The following is a 26554-nucleotide window of genomic DNA, read 5'->3' on the forward strand; positions in this document are numbered from 1 at the left end:
GAAAAAAGTTAACAACTGGTTTTCGCCACTCCACTTGTCAAAGACGTTTGTACCTATGCAATGATTGGACTTTGACAGTGAATGCACACATCTACAACTGGCAAAACCTAGTTGGTAGTGCACCCATGAACATCTAGTAGGAAAAACAAAGAAAAAATAAGAAAAGATTATCCAAAATTGTCATATTATGGTTAATAAAATTATTTATGAAATCAGTAGAGTTAACAGATCCTCTTTAACTCTTCTATATTTACAAAATACCTCATATCGATTAAAGGAGTTATCCTCAATCAACTTGCATTGTAGTGAATAGTGTTGAGCTATAATACCAGTCATCTAGTTGGCAACCCCATTAAAAGGTGTTGTTTACTACAGGACAACCTTGTGTATTCTACTACTCATGGACAAGTTGTGAGACCAGGTAGTCAAGAGGTCCAAGGTAAGATACCAGAAGGGCTTGGAGGGGCAAGACAAAGGTGTTGTCAATTCACAGTCTAGGGTCAAATGCCAGGAGGGAAAGTTAAGATAAAGAGATAAGAGAAATAGATAGTCAGAGGACAAGTCTGGGGTCAGGTATTTGAGGTCAGAGAGCATCAAGAGCAAAAGGGATAATACACATGAATCATCAAGACAAATCCAAGGTCTGGCAAAAAGATCAGGAAACCATGCATGGAGCACTGAGCACACAACCCAATGAGCAAAGCTACAACTGACAATGGTCTGCTCATAGCTGGTCAGCTAACCAGTAAGTGAGTTATCAAGAACGGAAGACACTTGGAGGAAAGTCCACAGGCTAGGCCTGATTGACATACCTGTTGCGCAATGCAAAAACTGGCAGTCAACATGCTTCAGCTTCAGATTGGATGACTGGGCTGTAACTCATCATACTGACAGTCCAGCACACTCCAGATCCTATAGCATGGCTGATTTGTCACTCACAGTGTTGCTAGGACACAGTGAGGGATGAAACCATGACAAATCCCTTCTAAAATGCTAAAGTGCACCATGTAAGATAAAAAAGATATAAATATATACACAGACACACACATATACTGTACTCTATATATATGCACAAAACCTAGGATAAAAACATAAGCAAGCATTGCAGTAAGTAAATAAATAGTAATATTACATGTTAAAACATAGGGTACTTAGTTGATACTATTTTGATCAAAAAAGCATAAAAGTCATCCCACTGATTAAGATGTACCCACTCAGGATGGACCCTAACTATTGTAGTTCACCTGACTATGTGTCAGTAGACCTCAAAATAGACAGAAGGAGAGCAGGAACTAGATCCAGCTGTTTTGCACCTGCCTGTGGAAATCTACGTAGACAAGATGCACAGCCCAAAAAGGGGGATCAACACCCTTAAATGTGTAAAGTACATCAGTATATGAATACATCTCCAGAGCTATAAAAAGTACAAAAAAAGGCTCCAGAACCATCATCAATAAATTAATACGTCACCAGTACCATCTTGAGTACAAGAATACATCACCAGAACCACCATCAGTACATAAATACATCACAAGAATCACCATCAGCACATGAATATATCACCAAGCTTAGTACAGCAATCAATTGTAATATCAAGTCAGACCCATATACATTTGTATCTCATGAACCTACTGTACATCCAGTATGTCTTTAACAACAGTAAGGAGATGCTGGGAGTTGTTATCAGTCATTATTAGACTGTGGCTCATACAGAAATCACAATACTGATGAGACATAGTCAGTATCAACACAAACATTTGCATTCAGTTACCTTACAGATGACAGTCTCTGACTGAGTAGTTTCTTTGTTTTCATCTCCATCTTGTCCTGATGTCATGGTGACTTTTCACAACCACAGCTCTTCTCTGCAGCCTTCCCTCTTCTCTGATCTGCTGAAGCACATCCGGACATGGTGCCCTTAAAAATATGGGTGCTATTAAAATGCCCTCTGAATAAAAATATCTGTCCTTATTATGGCCTAAATAAGCCTTCTATGGTACATGGCCTCCATACTGTCTGACCCTATGAGCTACACATGCCACACTGCCTGCTTTACTGAAGTATAATTTCCCCCTTGTTTGACATTGTCAGACATAACCTCCCCACTGTCTGTCATCATCAGCTATAATTGCCAAACTGTGTGACCCTATCAACCAAAGCCTATACCATTGCTGTCCCTTCTCCACTGTTGTCCCTTGCACTCTATAGAACTACAGTGTCCCCCATCATGCTAACCTCTCTCCATACTGTGCCCCCATTTCATGTTGCCCCCTCTCCATACTCATACTGTGCCTTTTTCCCACTATGTCCTCATCCTCCCCACCACGATTTCCAAACTGTACCCCCTCCTCACGCTGTCCTCTTACACAGCATGATCACCACAGCCACCCATACAGTATGATATCCACAAACCCCAATATACACTATGATGTCTATAATAACTCCCCATGCAGTATGATGTCCACCAGAGTCCCCCATTATATAGTATGATGGTCACTACAGCATCCTATTCAGCATTATGGCACCTCAGTCACCAATACATTATAATTGCCCCACAGCTCCTTATATACAATATAATGTCCCCCACAGCACACAACACAATATGATATCCACCACAGCCCAAATATACAGAAAAATATCCACAACAGCCCCCAATATACACTATGATGTCCATCACAACCCCCATGCAGTATGATGCCCACCAAAGCTCCCCATTATATAGTACTAGCTATTGAACCCGTTCTACGCCCGGGTGGCGAGCATTTATATTGGTATATGGTCTCCATCCTGGTATGTGCTGCTCCATCCTGCGTCCCCATCCTGTCATGTGCTGCTCCATCCTGCGTCCCCATCCTGTCATGCGCTGCTCCATCCTGCGTCCCCATCCTGTCATGTGCTGCTCCATCCTGCGTCCCCATCCTGTCATGCGCTGCTCCATCCTGCGTCCCCATCCTGTCATGTGCTGATCCATCCTGCGTCCCCATCCTGTCATGCGCTGCTCCCATCCTGCGTCCCCATCCTGTCATGCGCTGCTCCCATCCTGCGTCCCCATCCTGTCATGCGCTGCTCCCATCCTGTGATGCGCTGCTCCCATCCTGCGTCCCCATCCTGTCATGTGCTGCTCCATCCTGCGTCCCCATCCTGTCATGTGCTGCTCCATCTTGCGTCCCCATCCTGTCATGTGCTGCTCCATCCTGCGTCCCCATCCTGTCATCCGCTGCTCCATCCTGCGCCTCCATTCTGTCATGTGCTGCTCCCATCCTGCGTCCCCATCCTGTCATGCGCTGCTCCATCCTGCGTCCCCATCCTGTCATGCGCTGCTCCCATCCTGCGTCCCCATCCTGTCATGTGCTGCTCCATCCTGCGCCTCCATTCTGTCATGTGCTGCTCCCATCCTGCGTCCCCATCCTGTCATGCGCTGCTCCATCCTGCGCCCCCATCCTGTGATGCGCTGCTCCCATCCTGTGATGCGCTGCTCCCATCCTGCATCCCCATCCTGTCATGTGCTGCTCCATCCTGCGTCCCCATCCTGTCATGTGCTGCTCCATCCTGCGTCCCCATCCTGTCATGTGCTGCTCCACCCTGCGTCCCCATGCTGCCTCTGACCCGCTCGGCGCCGAGTGCTGGGGGGCCTGAGCAGGCGGGGACACCGGCACGCTGTGGGGGTCAGGTGCCGGTATCGCCGCCAGCTCAGGCCCCCCAGCACTTACTATATTCACCTGTCTTGCGTTCCAGCGCTGGGCGCCGCCATCTTCCCGGTCTCCTGGCTGTGACTGTTCAGTCAGAAGGCGGCGCCGGCGCGCATTAAGAGCGTCATCGCGCCCTCTGAACTGAAGGTCACAGGCCGAAGACCGGGAAGATGGCGGCGCTCAGCGGTGGAACGCAGGACAGGTGAATATGGCCGATACTCACCCTCCTGGCGGTCCCTGCTTCTCTGTTGGAGATCGCGGTGTGTGTTCAGTGTGAACGCACACCGCGATCTCCCGGGAGCGTCACTCTGTGAGGCCCAGACTGCGCCGGCGCTTGCGCCTGTGCAGTCTATAAAGGCTTCGGACAGAGTGACGCTCCCAGCGTTATATTATAGATGATAGCCACCACAGCACCCCATACTGTATTATGGCCCTCCAGTCATCGATACAGTGTAATGACCACACAGCCATTTATACATTTATATACAGTATAATGTCTCTCATAGCCCCCAGACAGTATGATATGCACAACAGTCCACCAACATACAGTATAATGTCCTGTATAGCCCCCTGTGCAGTATGGTCACCACAGCTCCTAGTACATTATGTTCTTCCTCTTTCTATGTCCTGATAGCCTGCCCCTTCTTGTAATATCCCCACAGCCAGCTCCTCTTGTAATGTCCCCATAGCCAGCCCCTATGTCCCCAAAACCAGTCCCTGTTGTAATGTCCCAATAGCCGGTCCTTATGTCCCTATAGCGATTCCCTTATGTCACCATAGCCAGCCCCTATTGTAATGTCCCCATAGTCAGCTCCTTATATCCATATAGTGAGCCCTTTTTGTAATGTTCCCACAGCCAGCCCCTTATGTCTCCATAGTCAGCCCCTCTTATGATGTACTCACAGCACCTCTTATGTCCCATAGCCAGTTCCTCTTGAAATGTCCCATAACCAGCCCCTCTTGTGATGTCCCCACAGCCCCTCTTATGTCCCTCATAGGCAGCCCCTCTTGTAATGTCCCCAAGTATAATAACTTCCATTCAATAACAAAATAACAAAATAAAAAAGCGTATATTTGCCTGATTCAGGCTCCCTGTACAGAGGAGCTCTGTCTCCTTTTCCATCTGGTGCAGCAGCGGCCACTGGACTGAAGAGCAGGGAGTTGATGACAGCTCTTCTGTTCATGTCCCGGGGGGCAGACATCAATTATATTCACGTCCTACAGACATGAATGCAATTGACTGAGGGGAAGGAGCGATGGCCAAACTCTGGCAGAGACAGGTGTGGGAGATGCCACTGTGCTGAATGTCTGCTGTTGAGGAAGGTGACAGGCAGCCATAGGCATTCAGCAATGTCAGGGTTTTCTTTTTTCTCTGAAATGCGATCCCACTCAGATAGGCAGGAGGTAGGAGCCTACCCTAACTACCTCTCCTGACACCTACATCGCTAAGCTGGCACTGGTTTTGGAGAGGAGTATATTTTTGCATATTTTACATGAGGCACTTTAACATGTAAATAGGTGATGTCAAGTAATTGACAACCCTTTAACATTTATTGACCCCTATAACACAGTAATAACATTTTTCTGCAATAGATTCTAATCAAACAGCTAATATGTTCGATGATAATCTAAATAGGAGATATTCAGAAGTTCGATTCATTGTCCAGCCTATATGAAATCTGATCTGTCTTGAAGCTTTCAATTTCCATTATATAATGTGAAGGCTACATTTTATAGCATATTATTGCCCTACCCTAATCTGTAAAATACAGTAAAAGACACTGAAATATGTTTTGGGCTCTAAAGCTACGTACAGTAAAGAATGTCAGTTTCACAACTCAATTAGGAGTTAAAGTCAATAAGAACAAAGCAAACAAACTAACTGACGTAAAGCATACTCAAGGTACCTTCACACATAACGATATCGTTAACCATATCGTTGCAACGTCACGCTTTTTGTGAAGTAGCAACGATCCCGCTAACGATCTTGTTATGTGTGACAGCGACCAACGATTAGGCCCCTGCTGGGAGATCGTTGGTCGTTGGGGAATGATCAGAACCTTTTTTTGGTCGCTGATCACCCGCTGTCATTGCTGGATCGGTGTGTGTGACGTCGATCCAGCGATGTGTTCACTTGTAACCAGGGTAAACATTGGGTTACTAAGTGCAGGGCCGCGCTTAGTAACCAGATATTTACCCTGGTTACCATTGTGAAAGTAAAAAAAAAAAAACACTATATACTCACATTCTGATGTCTGTCACGTCCCCCGCCGTCAGCTTCCCTGCACTGACTGTGTCAGCACCGGTCGTAAAGCAGAGCACAGCGGTGACGTCACCGCTGTTACTGCCGGCGCTGACACAGAAAGTGCAGGGAAGCTGACGGCGGGGGACGTGACAGACATCAGAATGTGAGTATGTAGTGTTTTTTTTTTTACTTTTACAATGGTAACCAGGGTAAATATCGGGTTACTAAGCGCGGCCCTGCACTTAGTAACCCAATGTTTACCCTGGTTACCCGGGTGCTGCAGGGAGACTTCAGCATCGTTGAAGACAGTTTCAATGATGCCGAAGTCTTTCCCCAGATCGTTGGTCGCTGGAGAGAGCTGTCTGTGTGACAGCTCCCCAGCGACCACACAACGACTTACCAACGATTACGACCAGGTCGTATCGCTGGTCGTGATTGTTGGTAAGTCACTTAGTGTAACGGTACCTTTAGGCAAAGAACAACACAAGTGTCATAATACTATATTTGTACATTGATATAGCACATTGTTCCTTAACCATGACACATTGTCAGAAAAATTGTCTACTCTAACCTACATTTAAGACGTGGAGAAACAGGAAGATCAATGGTGTTTCATTCAGTGTAGTATCACATTTATAATTTGCTTCCTATTTTTTATGTTTTATTTTACATTGCAATATGACAGTACAGCCTCTAAATCTAGTGAGGTAACAAAGTCTCAATAGTCACACATAAGAAATTGTAGTCTAGTCCTTACCCTGGCAAGTCGCTCACTAACCTCCCACCAGCACTATCTCTCTTAAATGCTACCACTTTCACCAAGATCCATCAATCATCACAAGCTTAAACATGGCTAGTTACTTACTAGAGATGAGTGGATGAGCATATATTTTCCGAGCGATTACAAATTTTCCTGTGAATTTATTTGCAGCAAATTGAATTTTTAGGGAAAAAATTAAGTTAAGCCGGCAAATTCGAGTTTCAAAATATCTTCTTATCTGTATTAGTTACTTGCAAAGCCTACAAATCAAGATATAGCTTTATGGGGTACTAAGAGTTCATGTACAGTGTAATGTGTGGGGAAAATGTATATTCAATTAGCCGGATTACTTATCGGTAATGCTCTTTTAATGAGTCCACGACAGCACCCACTGGAGAGATAGGGATCCGCCCCAATGAACAGGAACCTACAGAAGAATAAAAGGGGCGGTCCGCCTCTCCTCCTCAGTTTAATTTTCAGAGTACCAGGAGGACCGAAAGTATTAGGCAAATATTTACAATATATATTTTAAGCTTATTTACTCTACAAAGGAAGTAATTTAATTTGTATGTTTTATTTATTAGGGAGGGATGTGACTGGGTGCTGTCGTGGACTCATTAAAAGAGCATTACCGGTAAGTAATCCGGCTATTTACCCTTCGCCATGACAGCACCCACTGGAGAGATTTCCAGAGAACAACACCTAGGGAGAGACTACCATGCTGAGGATAGTCCTGCCAAAGTGTAGGTCAGAAGTTGATGAAAGATCAAGCCTATAGTGGTTATAGAAGGTAGAAGGAGCCAACCATGTTGCCGTCTTACATATGTCCTCTATTGGAACGTTTCCCCTTTTGGCCCAGGAAGATGCCATAGCTCTGGTGGAATGTGCTGTAATACCCTCCAGAGGTTCCTTATTTTTTATGGAGTAGGCCAGCCGGATAGCGTCTCTAATCCATCGGGACAATGTGGCTCTTGTGACTCCATACCCTTTCATTTTGCCCTGGAAGGATATGAACAGTGCCCTACATTGCCTCCAACTACTAGTTCTTTCAATATATTGTAAAACTACTCTCCTGGCATCTAGAGTGTGAAATTTTTGTTCTTCAGGAGTGGAGGGGTCTTTAAAAAAAGTTGGAAGATGTATCTCTTGTGATCTATGGAATTTTCCCGCTACCTTAGGGAGGTATAAGGGGTCTGGTTTTAAAATTAGCCTGTCCTGAAATGTCCTGAAAGGAAAGGTGGATCTATTGACAATGCCTGAATGTCGATGACCCTTCTAGCCGATGTTAGTGCTACTAAGAAGGCTGTGTTTAACGATAGGTGTTTTAGAGACACTGTATCTATAGGCTCAAATGGAGGTTCTGTAAGAGAGTCTAGGACTAGGTTTAAATCCCAAGAAGATACTCTAGGGATGTGGACAGGAGTAACTCATTCACAGGCCGTGATAAAACGGGACAACCATTTATTCCCTGCAATATTATGGCCATAGAGGCGCCTAGAGCGGATACTTGGACTTTTAGCGTATTAACAGAAAGACCTAACTCTTTCCCTTTTTGTAAGAATTCTAAGATAGGTCTTATTGGAATTTCTGAGGGGTCAGAACCTGTATGGAACTGAAGAATTTTTTTTCCATATTTTGGTATAGATTTTTGTAGCAGATGGTTTCCTGCTAAGCAGGAGTGTATCAATTAGACCTCTTGAAAAACCTATAGAATTTAGTATCTGCCTTTCAAATTTCAGGCTGTCAAGTGGAGGCTGTCCACTTTGGGGTAGAAGAAAGGTCCATGAGAGAGTAGGTCTGGGATTGAGGGAAGGACCCATGGGTCTGTCACTGGCATTGATTGCAGGCACGAGAACCATGGTCTCTTGGGCCAAAATGATGCTATTAATATTATTCTGGCCTGCTCCTCTCTGATTTTCTGTATGATTTGAGGTAGTAGAATTATCAGAGGAAAGACATATGCTAGATTGATTTGCCAGGGTATTTGAAGAGCATCTAGAACGTCCGGGTGATCTGCACGGGACTGAGATGCAAATTTCTCCACTTGTCTGTTTTGTCTCGTAGCAAACAGGTCTATCTCATGATGGCCCCATAATAATGTTATCTTGTGAAAAATGCAAGGATTTAGGCACCATTCTCCCCGATGTAGAGTGTGTCGATTTAGGAAATCCGCCTGTTGATTGTTCTCTCCCCTGATGTGGAGGGTAGAGAGAGAAAACAGATGTTTTTTGGCCAGGACCAAGATGTTCTCTGCGGAAGACATTAGAACGTCTGATCGAGTACCCCCTTGATTGTTTAATTAAGCCACTGTCGAAGTGTTGTCTGAACAGACTCTGACGTGATTTCCTCGAAGCTGTGGAAGAAATTGATCTAATGCATAGTTTACCTCATTTAGTTCTTTCAGATTAGATGAATATTGAATTTCTTCTTCATTCCATACTCACTGGCAGAAACTCTCCTATATGTGCACCCCACCCGTGGGGACTAGCATCAGTAGTTAAAGTGTGGGATGGAGTAATTACCCAAGGGACCCCCTCCGATAAATGTCTACTATCTAACCACCATATCAGGGAGGCTAGAACATCTTGCGATAAGGTTATCTCAGATTCAAGGTGGCCAAGAAGCTTTTTCTGTTCCCGAAGAATTTGATGTTGCAATGTTCGGGTATGGAATTGTGCCCACTGGACAGCTGGAGTACAGGAAGAAAGGGATCTCAATAAGGACACTCCTTCCCTCAGGGACATTCGGGGTTTATGAATTGCAGCAGTTTCTTTCTTCTCTATTAGAGAGATTTTTACCTGAGGGACTAGACATCTTTGTTTTGTAGAATCTAAATGAAACCCTAAAAATGTCTGGAGGGAAAGAGGGATAAGTCTGGATTTTTCAGAGTTGATGATCCAGCCCAGGTCCTGTAAAGATGAGACAGTGTAAGCTAAGCGTTTAGCACACTGAAGAGATGAATTTCTGACAACTAAAAAGTGGAGAGGCCAAAGGGCATGGCCGTGTACTGGAAATGATGAATCTCTCCTTCGAGTATTACTGTGACTCTGAAGTATCTTTGATATCTGTTATGGATAGGGAGATGGTGGTAAGCATCTTTTAAATCAATGCCCCCCATTTTACAGTTTGGAAAAAGGAGCTTAATGGTGGATCTAATGGATTCCATTTTTAATTTATAATTTTTAATAAATGTATTGAGTTTTTTGAGATTTATAATTGTTCTGAAAGAACCATCGGGTATAGGGATTAGAAATAATGGAAAGTAGAACCCACTACCTTCTTGTCCCTTTGGTACTTTTATTAAAACATTTTTATCTATCAGGCTCTGTATCTCAAGTTCAAGGGCCCTTTGTTGTATCAGTGAGCTAAAGGTTGTTATAATGAATGAATCTTGGGGAATTTGGGGAATTCTATCTTAATTCCTTCCTTAATGATATTTAGAATCCACGGATTTTATTTTATTTTTAGTCTACCACCTACTGGGGTGACTGTTGTTCTAATATTTATTGTCTCTGCTGAAGGGGGGTCCTTTAAACATAGTACCCCTTTGTTTTTCTTCCTTTGTGGCCCACCTTGTTGGTCTTTCATTCTGTCTCCTTTTCCCGAATGGTCTCCTCCTGAAAGTCTTCCTGTAGAAAGGAATTGAGGGATCAGGGAAGGCTTTTTTCCTTTCTTTTGCTTTTTTAAGGATATCATCCAAAGCTTTCCCAAAGAGAAACTCACCTTCACACGGGATAGCACAGATTTTGGTCTTCGACTGTGTATCCCCCTTCCAACTCTTCATCCACAAGGCTCGTCTGGCATTATTTACTAGACCTGCTGATCTTGCTGCAAGGCGTAGAGAGTCAGCTGATGCATCAGCCATGAAGGCTGCTGCCCCTAATCAATGGTATAGCATCCCGCAATTTCTGTCTAGAGACTCTTTGTTCAATCTGTTGATCTAATTGATCAATCCAGACAAGCATGGATCTAGCAGTACATGTACTGGCAATTGCCGGTTTAAATATGCCTGTGGAAGCTTTCCATGATCTTTTTAATTATGATTCTGCTTTCCGGTCTATAGGATCAGAAAGTAGGCCTGCATCCTCAACTGGTAAAGTGGATTGTTTTGAAGTGGAGGCGACCGCTGCGTCCACTTTAGGGATCTTAGTCCCTGATATAAGTTCATCATCACTAAAGGGGTACTTCCTTTTGGAGGCTGACGGGAGAAAACCTCTCTGGTCTTGTTTTTCCCATTCTCTTTATCAATGCTTTAACCACAGGGATTACTGAGAAAGCTCTCCTTTTCCTCTCCGCTAACCCCTCAAACATGATATCTTGCGTCGTCTGGTCATCCTTTGTATCTTCACAACCTATTGTGTTTCTAATTGATTTTACTAGGTTGTCCACCCCATCAAGGGAAGCACAGCACAGCGGTGAGTCACACAGCGGTGACTCACCGCTGTGGCTGTGCTCTGCTTTCACTTTACGGCCAGCAGTCAGTGCAGGAACCAGACGGCAAGGGACAGACAGCTGAATGTAAGTATGTACTGTTTGTTTTTTTACGCTGGTAACCAGGGTAAACATCGGGTTACTAAGCGCGGCCCTGCGCTTAGTTACCCGATGTTTACCCTGGTTACCAGTGAAGACATCGCTGAATCGGTGTCACACACGCCGATTCAGCGATGTCTACGGGGAGTCCAGCAACGAAATAAAGTTCTGGACTTTCTTCCCCAACCAGCGATCTCCCAGCAGGGGCCTGATCGCTGCTGCCTGTCACACTGGACGATATCGCTAGCGAGGACGCTGCAACGTCACGGATCGCTAGCGATATCGTCTAGTGTGACAGTACCTTAAGGGGTACATTGTCTTGGGTGATGGCTTGTAACTCTTCCCTGATTATGGCCCGTATATCCGTAGATGGACCCTGCAGAGTTTCACTAATACATTGCTTGCAGAGATTTTTAGGGTAAGAATCTGGGAGAGGTTGATCACACAACGCACAATGTTTATGTTTGGATTTTTGTTTCTTTTTGGCCTGGGGAAAAAATGTTGTGAAAAAGACTGTCAGCTTATTAGGTAGAGGGTTTTTACACTCACCCAGTGAAGCTCTATGGTACCGGATCAGGTGGCCGAAGCGCCGTTCTGGACCTTGAATCCATGGCATCACTCTTACGGCTGACATCTGAGGACCTTCTGCTGGATGAATCACCCGCTGGGTCCACCGTCTTGCCTGGGGATGACATGCACATACGCGAACCACGCTTTTCCCCCACCGCTGTGCTGTATGAAGTGATCATAGCACCGTGCGGCGGACCCCCGAAGCCCCATATGCCTTCCGACGTCCCAGAGCTCTCTTTCAGCCCACACCTCACCACAGTGCTCCTCTGTGAGACCGGGCGGCCTCTCCAGGATCCAGTCCTCACTGTGCCGGACAGACGAGGGGGGAGCCGTCTAACGGAAACTCCCCCGACGCTGCATCTGGACCGCATCCCCTGCCATTCCCGCAGAGACCGCACAGGTGGATGCCCTGGCCCAGGTATGGTCTTCTGAGTAAGAGAACCTGTCCCCTGGGAACAGGAAACCTAAACTGAGGAGAGGTGAACTGCCCCTTTTATTCTTCTGTAGGTTTCCTGTTCCTTGGGGCGGATCCCTATCTTTCCAGTGGGTGCTGTCATGGCGAAGGGTAAAATAATGTATTATTTTAGGACAAATAGTTGTCCTTCTTATGTCATTGAAAAGTTGTACATTGTTTGCGCAATGATGAGTTGTGCAAAAAAAATTGTAACTTTTGGCGTTTTTATGCCAGTTTCTCACAATGGGATGGGACTAGGTTGACATCACAGCTTATCTGCTTCATAACAAGCTGTGGTATTCCTTACGCCACAAATCTTACTTATGGTTTAAATACAAAAAGAAAAAAGAGATTTATAAAACGGCACCGCTTTTGGGCTAGACCTCAACATGCACGGTTGTTACCCTCTTCATTTGGATTTCTGTTATACCGCACTTCTAGACTCCGGGTGCTCATCCAAAAAAACAAGACATTCCATGTGCAAAAAAGAAAAGATATAGATAGCACTCACCGGTCCTTAAAACTTCATGCTTTATTCAGATACTTAAAACATCATGTTTCGGAGAACGGGTTAACAGGGAGTGTGAGCCAGTGCTGATGACGGCCGTTTCGCACTGCAGAGCGCTTCAACGGGTCAGTGTGACATGTGATATGCAAAAGTCAGACATGAAAAATACTAAAAGTAGGTACGGTAAGTGATAATAATATAATTCTCTTGTGTGAATTCTACAAATCAATACAGAGATACATTGTGTGCAATGCAGTATTAAGGATGGATATTCATGTGTTTTCATCATTTAATACTTTGCTCTTTCTAGATTTTTGGTTCAGTGTGCAGTTCTATCAGTGACCAACAGTTTTCTTTGTATAACAGTGCATAAAGGCATAGCTGTCAGTCCCTGACAAGACTGCCCACTGGACCAAAAATCCAAGAAACATCAGAGGTCTTAACAATTAAACACAGGATATATATTGAATCTTTTCTTATAAAACTATATATTCAATCTCCTCAGCTCCCTCTGCTCTATCTTATGGCGCCTATAGGACAACATTTTCATGATGACAGGTTCTCTTTAAAGGGCAACTGCCTTGTAATGAGCCAAAAGCATCTGACTCCAGCAAGCCCCCTCATTAATACTTGTGTTGTTCATGTCATATTTGATTAATTAGCGCCAATATACTGTACTAGCTATTGAACCCATTCTACGCCCAGGTGGCGAGCATTTATATTGGTATATGGTCTCCATCCTGTCATGTGCTGCTCCATCTTTCTCCCCCATCCTGTCATGTGCTGCTCCATCCTGCTTCCCTATCCTGTCATGTGCTGATTCATCCTGCGCCCCCATCCTGGCATGTGCTGCACCCATCCTGCGCCCCCATTCTGTCATGTGCTGCTCCCATCCTGCGCCCCCATTCTGACATGCGCTGCTCCCATCCTGTGCCCCCATTCTGACATGTGCTGCTCCCATCCCGCGCCCCCATTCTGACATGTGCTGCACCCATCCTGCGCCTCCATTCTGACATGTGCTACACCCATCCTGCGCCCCCCATCCTGTCATGTGCTGCTCCCATCCTGTGCCCCCGATCTGTCATGTGCTGCTCCCATCCTGTGCCACCGTTGTGTAATTTGCTGCTCCCATCCATATGCCCCGTACACTGCTCCATAAAGGTTTATGGCCCCCATAAGATGCTCCATAGTATATGCCCCGTACACTGCTCCATAAAAGTTGATGGCCCCCATAAGATGCTCCACAGTATATGCCCCGTACACTGCTCCATAAAGGTTGATGGCCCCTATAAGATGCTCCATAGTATATGCCCCGTACACTGCTCCATAAAGGTTTATGGCCCCCATAACATGCTCCATAGTATTATATGCCCCGTATGCTGCTGCGATATATAAAAAAAAAAAAAAAACATACTCACTTATCGTCGCTGGGCGCCGAGTGCTGGGAGGCAAGAGCAGACGGGGACACCGGCGCGCTGTGGGGGTCAGGTGCTGGAGTCGCCACTAGCTCAGGCCCCCGACACTTGCTATAGTCACCTGGCCCTGACCCAGCGCTGCGTGCAGCTTCTTCCGGGTCCTCTGGCTGTGACTGTTCAGTCAGAGGGCTGTGAGCATTAAACGCGTCATCGCGCCCTCTGAACTGTGAACGTCACAGGCAGAGGACCCGGAACACGGAGCCGCACGCAGCGCTGGAACGGGACAGGTGACTATAGCTTATACTTACCCTCCTGGCGTGTCCGTGCCTCTCCGTTGGAGATCACGGTGTGCGTTCAGTGTTTACGCATACCGCGATCTCCTTGGAGCGTCACTCTGTGGGGTCCAGACTGCGCCGGCGCTTGCGCTTGCGCAGTCTATAAAGGCTTTGGACAGAGTGACGCTCCCAGCCTTATAGATATTATGCACATAATATAGTAAAATTAAGGTTGAAGGAAGACTTTAAGTCCATCTAGTTCAACCCATAGCCTAACCTAACATGCCCTAACATGTTGATCCAGAGGAAGGCAAAAAAAACCTCATGTGGCAAAAAGTAAGCTCCACATTGGGGAAAAAAATTCCTTCCCGACTCCACATATGGCAATCATACTAGTTCCCTGGATCAACGCCCTATCAAGGAATCTAATAGATGGATCACAATATTTTTCAGAGCACAAAATGACCAACATATATACAAATGGATAAATAAATTCTTCTTAAGTACATTTCATTCAAATAGGAAGAGACCTGTCACTCACAGAGAGTGGGGCGGGGCCAAACCACTGAGGACTGGCCTCTTAGACTAGTCATCGGCATGGGCCTGGCCAGCTATTTTATGTATCATAAAATATACCAGGCTAAAATGATGGACCCAGTATCTGTTGTGTGCTGTTTTTGGTTTGAGCAGTATGTATCAGCTGTCAGGTTCCTTTTAACAATCTATACCAGTGGTGGTGTACCGATGTTACAATGACTGCCGACACTTCACGGTTAGGTTGACATTGGCAATGAGATCAGGTCACCTGATAATGCTGCTGACATCACTCACCGACACGGCACGGCATAGACGCATACAATGTTGGTTGTAAGTGTTCCCCAGTGGAGCTGAAGACACTGAAGATTTATTGTAGTGGGGTGGAGATTGGAGGACAGTATAGAAAGCATGAGAGGAGGTAGCATGGGAGGACAATGTAAGGACATAGTGAGTAGGGGACAGTATGCAGCAGATGAGAGTAACTATACAATGAAAATAAATATATGATATACTGGGCAGTATAGGAAGGACACAGTGTGCGCCTTGTATAGAAAGGAAAGGGCAGTTTGGAGGCAAGGTACCTTAAGAGGGACAGTTTCTGGGTCACATTTTACACAGGGAAGATAGTGAGGGGCAATTATTTATTCAGTAGCTGTGACTGGCAATAATACGCTTACCGCCGGTCACAGTTGTCGGATGATGAGAGTGCTACTCTTATCAACGGACACCTGCTGTTGCTGATAGCAGCAAGCACAGGCGAGGCTGATGAGAGTATTCATTAGTAGAGGTAAGCAAACCTTTCAAGGTTCGGTTTCGCAGAACGGACTACTGTTCGCCGAACAGTTGGACAAACGTATCCAAACCCCATTAGATTCAATGGGAGACAAAACCAAATACAAAGACAACACTGTAAGGGGTGACAAAAAGCTTCCAAACAGCTAAAATTAGCAGCGGACACCAAGAATAATGACATTAATTGACCCAATAGTAGAAATTTGTAAATGGCAACAGTCTGCCATGAGCAATGCATGAGGTATCAGTGCCTGGCCCAGCATTTACAGCTTGGAGTTGAAGTTTCAATGGGGATCTGGTGGTCAAAGGAGCGGTGTAAGCCTTCCTAGCTGGGAGACCTCACAGCTCATGCAACACCTCCATTTTTTTTTATTGTAGCCACACTCAGATGGCACAAACAACAGTTTCATAGACTACTATTGATAGAAAAATGTAAACATAATAACACAGGTAGTTGACCTATCAATTGAACACAGTAGAACCTGTTATAATGGCACACAAGCGAGTCAGCCATGGGCCATGCATGAGATATCAGGGTCTGGCCCAGCATTTACACCTTGGAATTTAATTTTTAATGAGGACCTGATGGTTAAGAGAGCGGTGTAAACCTTCTTAGCTGGGAAACCTCACACCTCATGCAACACTTCCAATTTTTATTTATTATTCCAGTGTCTCTGAAGTTGCAAGTTTTGAGAGGCCGCAAGAAATGGATAGAGATAGAAGCACGGATGCAGATGGAGAGGAGGGGCTGTTGAAGTCTCCCAGGATAAAGGTTGGCAATTCTGAGGACGTGAAAAGTGGTCAAGGAAGTGGATTGGTGAGCCTGGGGGACTGTATATGACCGCAACTCTGAGGAAGAGGGGATGAAAGACCCTAATGGTGTGAACCTCAAAAGAAAAATGGAGTTCAGTTAGCCTGTATTTTTTATTTTTTTTTAAACGGATTGATTGTGGCAGCGAGGAGTGTGGGGTTATCGTGGAGTTAGCAGTGATCGTACGGTGGTATATACTCATATTCTATGCATTGTAATCCGGAGGTGTATATGCCGTATGCTCACTGTTAGTTTTCTCACTACAAATTATTGGGAACAGCCTGGGGCCTACTCGGTTGATCGTCGCCCAATGATGTAATTGTCCAGACAATAGGAGCCAGCTGAGAGCTCTTCGCTCCAAAGCTCACAGCAGGTGGTTCTGCATGACTCTTGTCCTGTGATCTCTGTGATATTTGGATGGCCAATCCAATCTGTTGGCCATGGAAATGCAGAATTTCCACCTTGTGGATACAGACGGTTTCCGAAAGCTGATGGCATTCGCAATCCTCCATTACTAGTTGTCCAGTTGCCATTACTTCTCTAAGAAAGATGTGCCTGCGCCACACCAGCAGGTCACAGACAACATCACCCATTGCTTGAAAAAAATCGATGTGTGACAGGGTGCATTTCGACATTGACACCTGGACAAATAAGCATGGACAAAGGCGTTACATCTCGCTGACTGGGCACTGGGTGACTCTGGTGGCTGTAGGAGAAGTTAGGTAAGCGGCTGCTCTTCAAGTCTTTGAATCCCCAAGGCTTGCAGGATGCATGGGGATGGAGAACTAAACCAATACACACCATAACAAGGAGAAATAAATTCCTAGACAACAGGGCTTGAAGAAATAAACTTCAAAATACCTAAAGTTGGATAACTAAACCACTATACACCAGAAGATTTGGGCTAAACTACTAGACAACAGGGCTTGAAGAAATAAACTACTAAACACCTAAAGTTGGATACCTAAAACAATACACACCAGAAGACAGAGACTTAAACTACTAGACAACAGGGGTTGGAAAACTAAACTACTAAACACCTAGTTTTGGAGAACTAAACCACTGCACACCAAGGGATGGTAGAATAAAACACTAGACACCAAGGTGTCACTAGACAGCAAGTCTTGGAATCCCCAAGGCTTGCGGGACAAACCTCCATATGTAACCCTTCCTCCACTGCTTCTGACTTCTCCACCTCTTGTAGGTGCTCCAGCGGTGCCCTCAATCTCTCACTTAAAGAGACACACTTTCCGACAATGCAGAGAATATCCTCCCACCACCATACTGTGCCGCCAGGAAAAAATGCAAAAAGACAGTGTTTAAATTCATAATGTGAACAGGTGCCAACTAGGAACAGCTACCTCCATATACAATAAACAAAAAAGTTGCACACTGTAGTGCTAAAGCATGTCAATGTGAAATATATGAAATATGAATAACAATACGGCTTCTGGATACTAGGAAATTAAATGCTTAGCACATAATTTGGACAATTTATGCATGCCCATCAACCAATGACAAGGTGTTCTCAAAACTGATGGGTCCTAACATGTCTAATGTGAATACCTCTCTAAGTCTGAATTCCTGCGTAGATTTAAAAACCTCGCTTCCAAGTCTGATTTTATGGGTAGGTAGGACCTTGCAGCAATTAAAATCCACGACATGCTGAAGGGCAGACTGCTTGGTCAGAAAGCTTATATACAATGACAAAAAGACTGACTGACACTTCCAAGCTAATGTGAACAGGTGCCAACTAGTAGCAGCTACCTCCATATACAGTAAACAAAAAAAGTTGCACACTGTAGTGCTAAAGCATGTCAATGTGAAATATATGAAATATGAATAACAATACGGCTTCTGGATACTAGGAAAAAATTAGATGCTTAGCACATAATTTGGACAATTTATGCATGCCCATCAACCAGCGACAAAGTGGTCTCAAAACTGATGGGTCCTAACTTGTCATATTGGCCTAAATATATACGGTATGGGCCCCTACAGTGCCCCTTTATATATAGTATAAGCCCCCCATAGCCTCCTAAGGTCCGTAATCGCTTTTATATATGTAAGATAAACACAGCAGGTACACAACATCCACAGGTCCAGTGTGGGATCTCCACCACTTCTAAAATCACAATGTTCAGTACAAATCACCACAGCAGCCAATCAGCAGAGACACTGAGCTCAGTGATTGGTTATGTTGGTGAAGTGCACTGAAGTCATGATGATGTCGCCACTATAATCAAAATAGAGTCTGAAGCAGCATTGGAGAGCTGACATAGGACACAGGAAAATGAGTGCCTGTGGTGTTTCATATTTTAAATGTTTATAAATCATTGCGGACCAGTTTTGTTAGGGGAAAATCCATTTGATTTGCAACACAAGTCCCATTTTTAGCACCTTACAGTGATGGTTATATCACTTTCAGAGGACCTTCAGGTTCCTATCACATTTGTCTCACATTAGAGTCACTGTTGGGTCAAATTTTTGTAATACAGCAGTACACATCCCATGAGATTTCCCTTTTTTTAAGAAAAAAAGGATCTTTATTTATTTAAAACCTATGATGTATCACAACTCAAACTGAAAAGCCTTCACAACATTACATAATTTAGTGATAATAGAGTCGACCAAAAAAGGAAAATTCATATCACTGCCAAGAACAATTCACATTTCACCCACTTAAATAATTCAAACTGCACTGCAGCACAACCATTCTCGTCTTCTCCAGCTTCTTAAAATTCACATATACTGTATATTAAAAAAGAAAAACTGAAAAAGATTTATCCAATTAAGGCAGACCTGGGCACATCTTGTCCTTTGGTTTCTTCTGTCTTTTCCATGTACCTAGATAGCCAAAGGTCTGGAAATCAAATGCAATGTGGCATTAATGTTCTGGTAACATCATAGAAGTGCACACCTGACCTGCAAAGACCTGAACTTTAGAGGCAGGTCAGGTGCGCACATGATACTGGAAAACTGATGGACAAGCAGAAGGAATGTAAGTGACACAAGAAATTGATAACAGGAACAAGACAAAAAGCCAAAGGAGAAAGAAAGAGCAGGATTATGACAGAAACAAAGACTGAGACCAGGGAAATGATAAAGACCATGGAGGAGATCTAGTAGTGTAACTAGCGGTGGCTGTGAACTAAATTGTATATAGGTTCTGCTATGAAGATGATGTGGAACTCACAGATGTTCCACTTGAATCTATGTACGTTGTGCGCAGGTCACTCTTTGGCTACGTTCCCACGCTGAGATTTTGGTGCTTTTTTAATGCTGCATATTTTTGCAGCATCAAATATTGTAGTTACTTACCGATAACGGTATTTCTCTAATCCCATGACGGCACCACGGAGAGAGAGGGATCCACCCTCAGGAAAAGGAAACCTACAGGTGAAAAAGGCGGTACCTCTCTCCCACATCAGTTGGTTTACAGAGCCTTAACAGAACTTCATCTGTAACTTAAATGGTTATCAAGCAAAAATATTTTAATTTTAGGCTTATCAGAGGCACCGCATGATTAAATATTAATAACTAAACTTAGTGTGCACACCCACACGTGAAGGGAGGGAATGTACGGGTGCCATCATGGGATCAGAGAAATAACTTTATTGGTAAGTAACTACGATATTATCTTTCCCCGATGACGGCACCATGGAGAGAATTTCATAGAATGTACATTAGGGGGGGACCACTGCCTCCAGGAACCTTCTGCCAAAGGTGAGGTCTGAAGAAGAAATCAGATCTAGTCGGTAGTATTTAAAAAATGTAGAGGGAGAAGACCAAGTGGCTGCTCTACATATCTGCTCAATTGATGCTCCCGCTCTCTCTGCTCAGGAGATCACCACCGATCTGGTGGAATGAGCACTGACCCCTTCTGGAATGGCTTCATTACACGAAGAATACGAAAGGATGATGGCATCCCTTATCCATCTCGCCAGTGTGGCCTTCGATGCTTTATGTCCTTTCTTTGGACCCTGAAAGCACACAAACAGAGACCTATACCTCTTACACTCCCTCGTGGCTGACAGATATTGGATTAAGCATCTTTTAACATCTAGTGTGTGCAGGAGTTCTTCCTTTCTATTTCTGGGGTTTGGACAGAAAGAGGGCGCAGAGATTTCCTGAGAAACGTGATGCCACTTTAGGAAGGTAGGATGAGTCGGTCTTAAGGACTACTCTATCATCTAGTATCTGGGTTAGAGGCAGGTACGCTGGTAAGGCCTGCATATCACTAATTCTGCGAGCTGTTGTTAGTGCTACAAGGAGTGAGGTTTTGAGGGATACTATTTTTAAAGAGGCTTGTGACAAACTCAAAGAGTGCTTTAGTCAGTGCAGAAAGTACTAAGTTTACATCCCAGGGAGGTGTAGTGTGGTGAACAACTGGTCTAGATCTATTTGAGGTCTTAATAAATCTCTTTATCCAGCGATTTCCCGCTAAGTCGTAGTTGTAAATGGTGCCTAGTGCTGCCACTTGAACTTTAAGTGTGCTTGTTGCTAAGCCTTTTTCCAGCCCCTTCTGAAGGAACACTAGCACTTTCTGAATTGGGATTTCCTCAGATAAACTGGCACCCGAAACTGACAAAAATCTCCTCCAAACCTTCCCATACGCCCTAGTAGTCACTGGTTTTCTACTTGACAGTAGAGTAGAAGCTAGGTTTGAAGAGAATCCTCTCTTGGTTAGAAGCTCCCTTTCAAATTCCAGGCCGTCATATGCAAGTTCTTTACTTGCGGATGATTTACCGGCCCCTGACACAGAAGATTCGAGATATCTGGAAGAACCCAAGGGTCTGTTATAGACATTATCCGTAGCCATGGAAACCATGCTCTTTTCAGCCAAAAGAAAGCTATCATCATCACCCTTGCTCTGTACTCCGGAATCTTCCTCAACACTAAGGGAATTAGTGCTAATGGGGGAAAGGCATATGCTAGATGAAAATCCTTGGGAATTAAAAAGGCGTCTAGGGTCACTGGGCTCCCCCATGGATCAATTGAACAGAAGGCACAAGTCTTACGGTTTTGGCAAATAAATCTATCTTCGGGGGACCCCAAAGCTCTACTATGTGGTTGAATACCTCCTGGTTCAATTCTCACTCCCCTTGCTTCAGCTGTGTTCGGCTTAAAAAATCTGCGGCCCAATTTTCTGTCCCTTTGATATGAAGGGCTGACAGTGAAGACAGTTTGGTCTCTGCTAACAACAGGATAGATTTTGTTACCTCCATCAGTGTTCGAGACCTCATTCCCCCCTGGTGATTCAAGTATGCTACCACCACCCTGTTGTCTGAGAGCACACTGACGTGGTGGGAATGGAGAAAGACTAGGAAGTGGTTGAGTGCACATTTCACTGCCAGGAGTTCTTTCATGTTTGAGGAAACTAGTTTTTCCTCCTCCAACCATGACCCCTGAGCAATTTGATTGTCTAAGTGAGCTCCCCAACCCCAATGACTCATGTCGGTGGTCAGTGTTATAGATATCGGCCATACCCATGGAACACCTCTGGTTAGGTTGTCTGGATCCACCCACCAAGCTAGGGAACGTATTGTTTGTGAGGAGATTTTTAAGCGCTTTTCTAAATTCCCCTTTAAGCGAGATTCTGCTTCTAGTATCTCCCACTGGAGATCTCTGGTATGACTCTGGGCCCATTGGACCGCTGGAATACAGGCTGTCATTGATCCCAGTACAGACATTGCCTTGCGCAAAGTGACGACTGAGGATCCCTTCAATTGTGCTACCAGTTGAATCATGTTCGAAATTCTTTCCCCTGGAAGATGGCATTCTTGCCTGATTGAGTCTATCATTATCCCTAAGTACTGTTGTACTTGGGTTGGGATAATTCTTGACTTTGCTAGGTTCAACATCCAACCTATATTTGTCAGGGAAGTCATCACTTTGTCCAACTGTGGACTGCAATCGACTGAGGATTCGCCAATTACCAAGAGGTCGTCCAGATATGGAACTATTAATATATTTTGCTATCTTATGTGAGCCATGACCTCTGCCATTAGTTTCGTAAACACCCTCAGGGCTATGGCTAGGCCGAAGGGAAGGGCCCTTAATTGGTAATGCTTTAGTTCCCTTTGCATTAATACTGCCACTCTGAGGAATTTTTGGTGATCTGGGTAGAAGGGCACATTGTAATATGCATCTTTTAGATCGATGACAGTCATAAAACAAGATGGATAAAGCGTTCTTACACAGGTTTTTATTGTCTCCATTTTGAAACTTTGAGTCATTAGGTACTTGTTTAGTTTTTCAAATTAATGATTGTCCTGTAAGTTCCATCCGGTTTTGTTTGAAGAAACAGAGGGAAGTAGAATCCTATGCCTTTCTCCTGGACTGGGACTTCCTGTAGGACATTCTTTGTTAAAAGACTCTGTATCTCTTTTAGAAGGCCCAGTTGTTCGGCCTCTACTTTCCTTTGTGGTGTCATGATTAGTGTTGAGCATTCCGATACCGCATGTATCAGGTATCGGCCGATATTTGAGGTATCGGAATTCCAATACCGAGTTCCGATACTTTCAGTATATCGGATACCGGAATCGGAAGTTCCCATAATTCAAAGAGCCAGTTTCATTTAAATCAGCCAATGAGGGATCATTAGAAGTGTGGGCACATCCTGTTCTGCATGTTAGGCATGTAACTACTGGCATGTCTGTGATTGGCAGCTGAAATGATGTCATGATGCACTATAAAAGTCGCCGCCGCCATTTTGGGTTCACTCTGCTGTGAATTCAGTTAGGGACAGGACGCTGTGTTCTGACTGAGGGCCAGTTTTGAGATAGCGATTTGCGTCATTGTGCTTTACCCAGTCTAATTTAGCAATCGCTGTGTGAGAACCTTGTTTTTGCCTTGCAGCGCTGTTCACAGCTGTCTGCAAGGTGTCTGTGTGAGTGCAGCTCACTCTGTAGTCTGTTCTTCCGCCACAGCTGGTTGTAGTCAGCTCAGGGTGCGTCACTGCCTCATACTGTTCCATTGTCCTTTTTTCAATTAGTGCTGCCTGCTGCAAATTTTTTCAAATTTATCCTATTAGTGGGTTTCCATCCTTATCCTGCTAGATTGTGGAAAAACACTATATAGGAGTACATAGAGGAGCTTTTTTTGGCCTTGCAGAGCCGTTCACGGCTGTCTGCATGGTCTCTGTGTGAGGGCAGCTCACTCTGTATTCTGTTCTGCGAAACAAACAAAAAGTTAATAAAGTTCACCAAACACTCCACTTTACAGTTGTGTAGGCCACATTAGCTCATATTAAAGTCTAGTCCACACTTCATAAAATTAGTGTTTCTTATACCTGTTAGCAGCTGTTCAGGAATAAGCACACTAAGCCCTTAGTACTTTAATGCCTATGTTTATCAGTCTACCAAGATGAAGAAGGCAAGGATTAAGGCACGTGTCCGTGGGCATGGAGGTGGAGCAGGGAGAGGACGTGGGGATTCTGTGCCTGCTGCGGGCACCGGTGACTCATCATCCCTCAGTATTAGCAGGGAACAGTCCTTCATGCGCAGCTTTGTAGGAGATCGCCGTACCCCGCTGCTGCGGGATGAACAATTTGAAGCCATTGTCGGATGAATGGCAGCTAACACATCGACTTCAATTAGTGCCACATCCTCTGAGGCACAAAGCACTGAAGAGCACCCATCTGTCTCACCACCTGCCAAATTGCCCAGGCAGTCAGAGAGCCCTGGACAGGAGCCATCTCTACTTCTGTTCTCTGAATCTCTTGGCTTTGAAACAGGGGGCCAGCCAAGCAGCATTTGAGAAGTGGAAGAAGAGGCAGTATGCAGTGATGCCCAACAGCTTTGTCTCTCTGAATCTGAAGAGGCGGGTGGGCCAGTGCCTCCGGTCAGCACACCTCAGTACGCAACTGATGATGAGACTCAGGTGCCACTTTCTGGTGCATACTGTGCTGCCGAGACTACCCAGGAGAAGCAGTTATTGGAAGAGGGTAGTGTAGATGATGAGGTCCTTGACCCATCATGGCGTGAGGTACAGGAAGGTGGTGGAAGCAGCTCTGAGGAAGAGATTCCCTGAACAACCCAAAGAGGGAGAGGGAGGGGGAAGACTGCATTGCCTGTAGCCTCCACTTCAGGACCCATTAGGAGCATGCCTCTTCCAAAAACCAAAATGGGTGCTCCCAAGACTCGCAGTTCCATGGTCCTTTTTTGACACAGTTGCAGATGACATTTGCTTTGTCAAATGCAAGCTGTGTCATGAGAAAGTCAAAAGATGGAAAAGTGTCAGCAACCTCAATACCACAAATATGTGGAAACATGTGCGGACCAAGCACGTCGTGGAGTTACAAAAACACACTGAAGACATAGGCCAACCAACAGCGGCACCTACAACCTCTTCAGCTTGTGTTGTAGCCTCTTCCTCCATCTCACACACAGCTGGTTTGGCTTCCTCACAGGATCGCCATGGAAGAACCTCAAGCACTTTTGTCCAGAGACCCAGTGTAATTCCACCCACAGCATCATGTTCCCAGTCATCCTCACACTCCCAGCCCAGTCTACAGCTATCGGTAGCACAGGCATATGAGAAAAGGCGGTCATTCTCGGCAAACCACCCCCGAGCACAGGCTCTGAATGCCGGCATTTCAAAACTACTGTCCCTTGAAATGCTGTCATTCAGGCTGGTGGAGACTGACACCTTCCGTAACTTGATGGCATTGGCAGTCCCACAATACAACGTGCCCAGCCACTTTTATTTCAGCAGGCAAGCCGTCCCTGCCCTGCAAAAGCATGTGGGAAGCATTAAACATGTGCTACTAAATGCCGTCAGTAGCAAGGTCCACCTCACCACCGATGCATGGACCAGTCGCCATGGACAGGGACGATACCTTTCCCTCACTGCCCATTGGGTCAATGTTGTGGGTGGAGCTGGGTACAGATCTTGCGAGTGGTGCTGTACGTGTTCTGCCAACTCCAAGGATTGCAGGAATCCAGTCTGTACACATTGCCTCCTCCTCATACTCCAGTTCCTCTGAATCATCGCTGCAGGAGCCGTTACAGTCTACCTCCACCTTGACCCATGAACGCTTACCTGTTACGACCGATATGAGCACAGCCGTGACCAAACATCAACAGGCAGTACTGAAATTCATTTCTTTGGGGAATCGAAGCTACACAGCGCAGGAGCTCTGGAATGCCATCAAGCAGGAGAGCGACGTGTGGTTTGTAGGGTTGAGCAAAATGGATTGGACAAATTCAAAAATCGCCGACTTTCGGCAAAGTTGGGTTTCATGAAACCTGACCCGATCCTAGTGTGGGATCGGCCATGAGGTCGGCGATCTTCGCGCCAAAGTCGCATTTCGTATGATGTTTTCAGCGCCATTTTTGAGCCAATGAAGGAGGACGCAGAGTGTGGGCAGCGTGATGACATAGGTCTCGGTCCCCACCATCTTAGAGAAGGGCATGACAGTGATTGGCTTGCTTTCTGCGACGTCACAGGGGATATAAAGGGGCATGCACTCCAACCGCCATCTTTCTTCTGCCGATCGTAGCACAGGGAGAGGTTGCCGCAGCTTCACCAGAAGAAGGGATATTGTTAGGGAGGGAAGATTAAGCTCCGAAACGGCTTGTACTTAGTGATTTCCACTGTCCAACACCACCATTTGTTTGCAGGGACAGTGGAGGCTATATTTTTGTGCATCAGCTCTGAAGCTTATTAGGCTGCCTTACAAGGCTCCCTAAAAGCTGCATTGCTGTTTGCACGCCGCTGTGCAAATCAACTGGTTTTTTAAAAGCAAAAATCCTGTTGCTCCTTTCTGCACAGTTATCTTGTTTATTTGTCAACACTTTTGTGTGCAGCAGTCCTTTTTATTGCTGCCATACTTTTCCTGAGATCATTGTAGGGAGATTGATATTGTACTACAGTCCTTGTATTTTTTCAACTATCTTCCAGCCACTTTCTGCCACTGCATTGATTCAAAGTGACAGGAGACAGCACTTGTCCAGTATGGTTAC

This window comes from Ranitomeya imitator, chromosome 4 (genome assembly GCF_032444005.1).
Source record: "Ranitomeya imitator isolate aRanImi1 chromosome 4, aRanImi1.pri, whole genome shotgun sequence".
In the NCBI taxonomy this organism is placed as follows: Eukaryota; Metazoa; Chordata; class Amphibia; order Anura; family Dendrobatidae; genus Ranitomeya; species Ranitomeya imitator.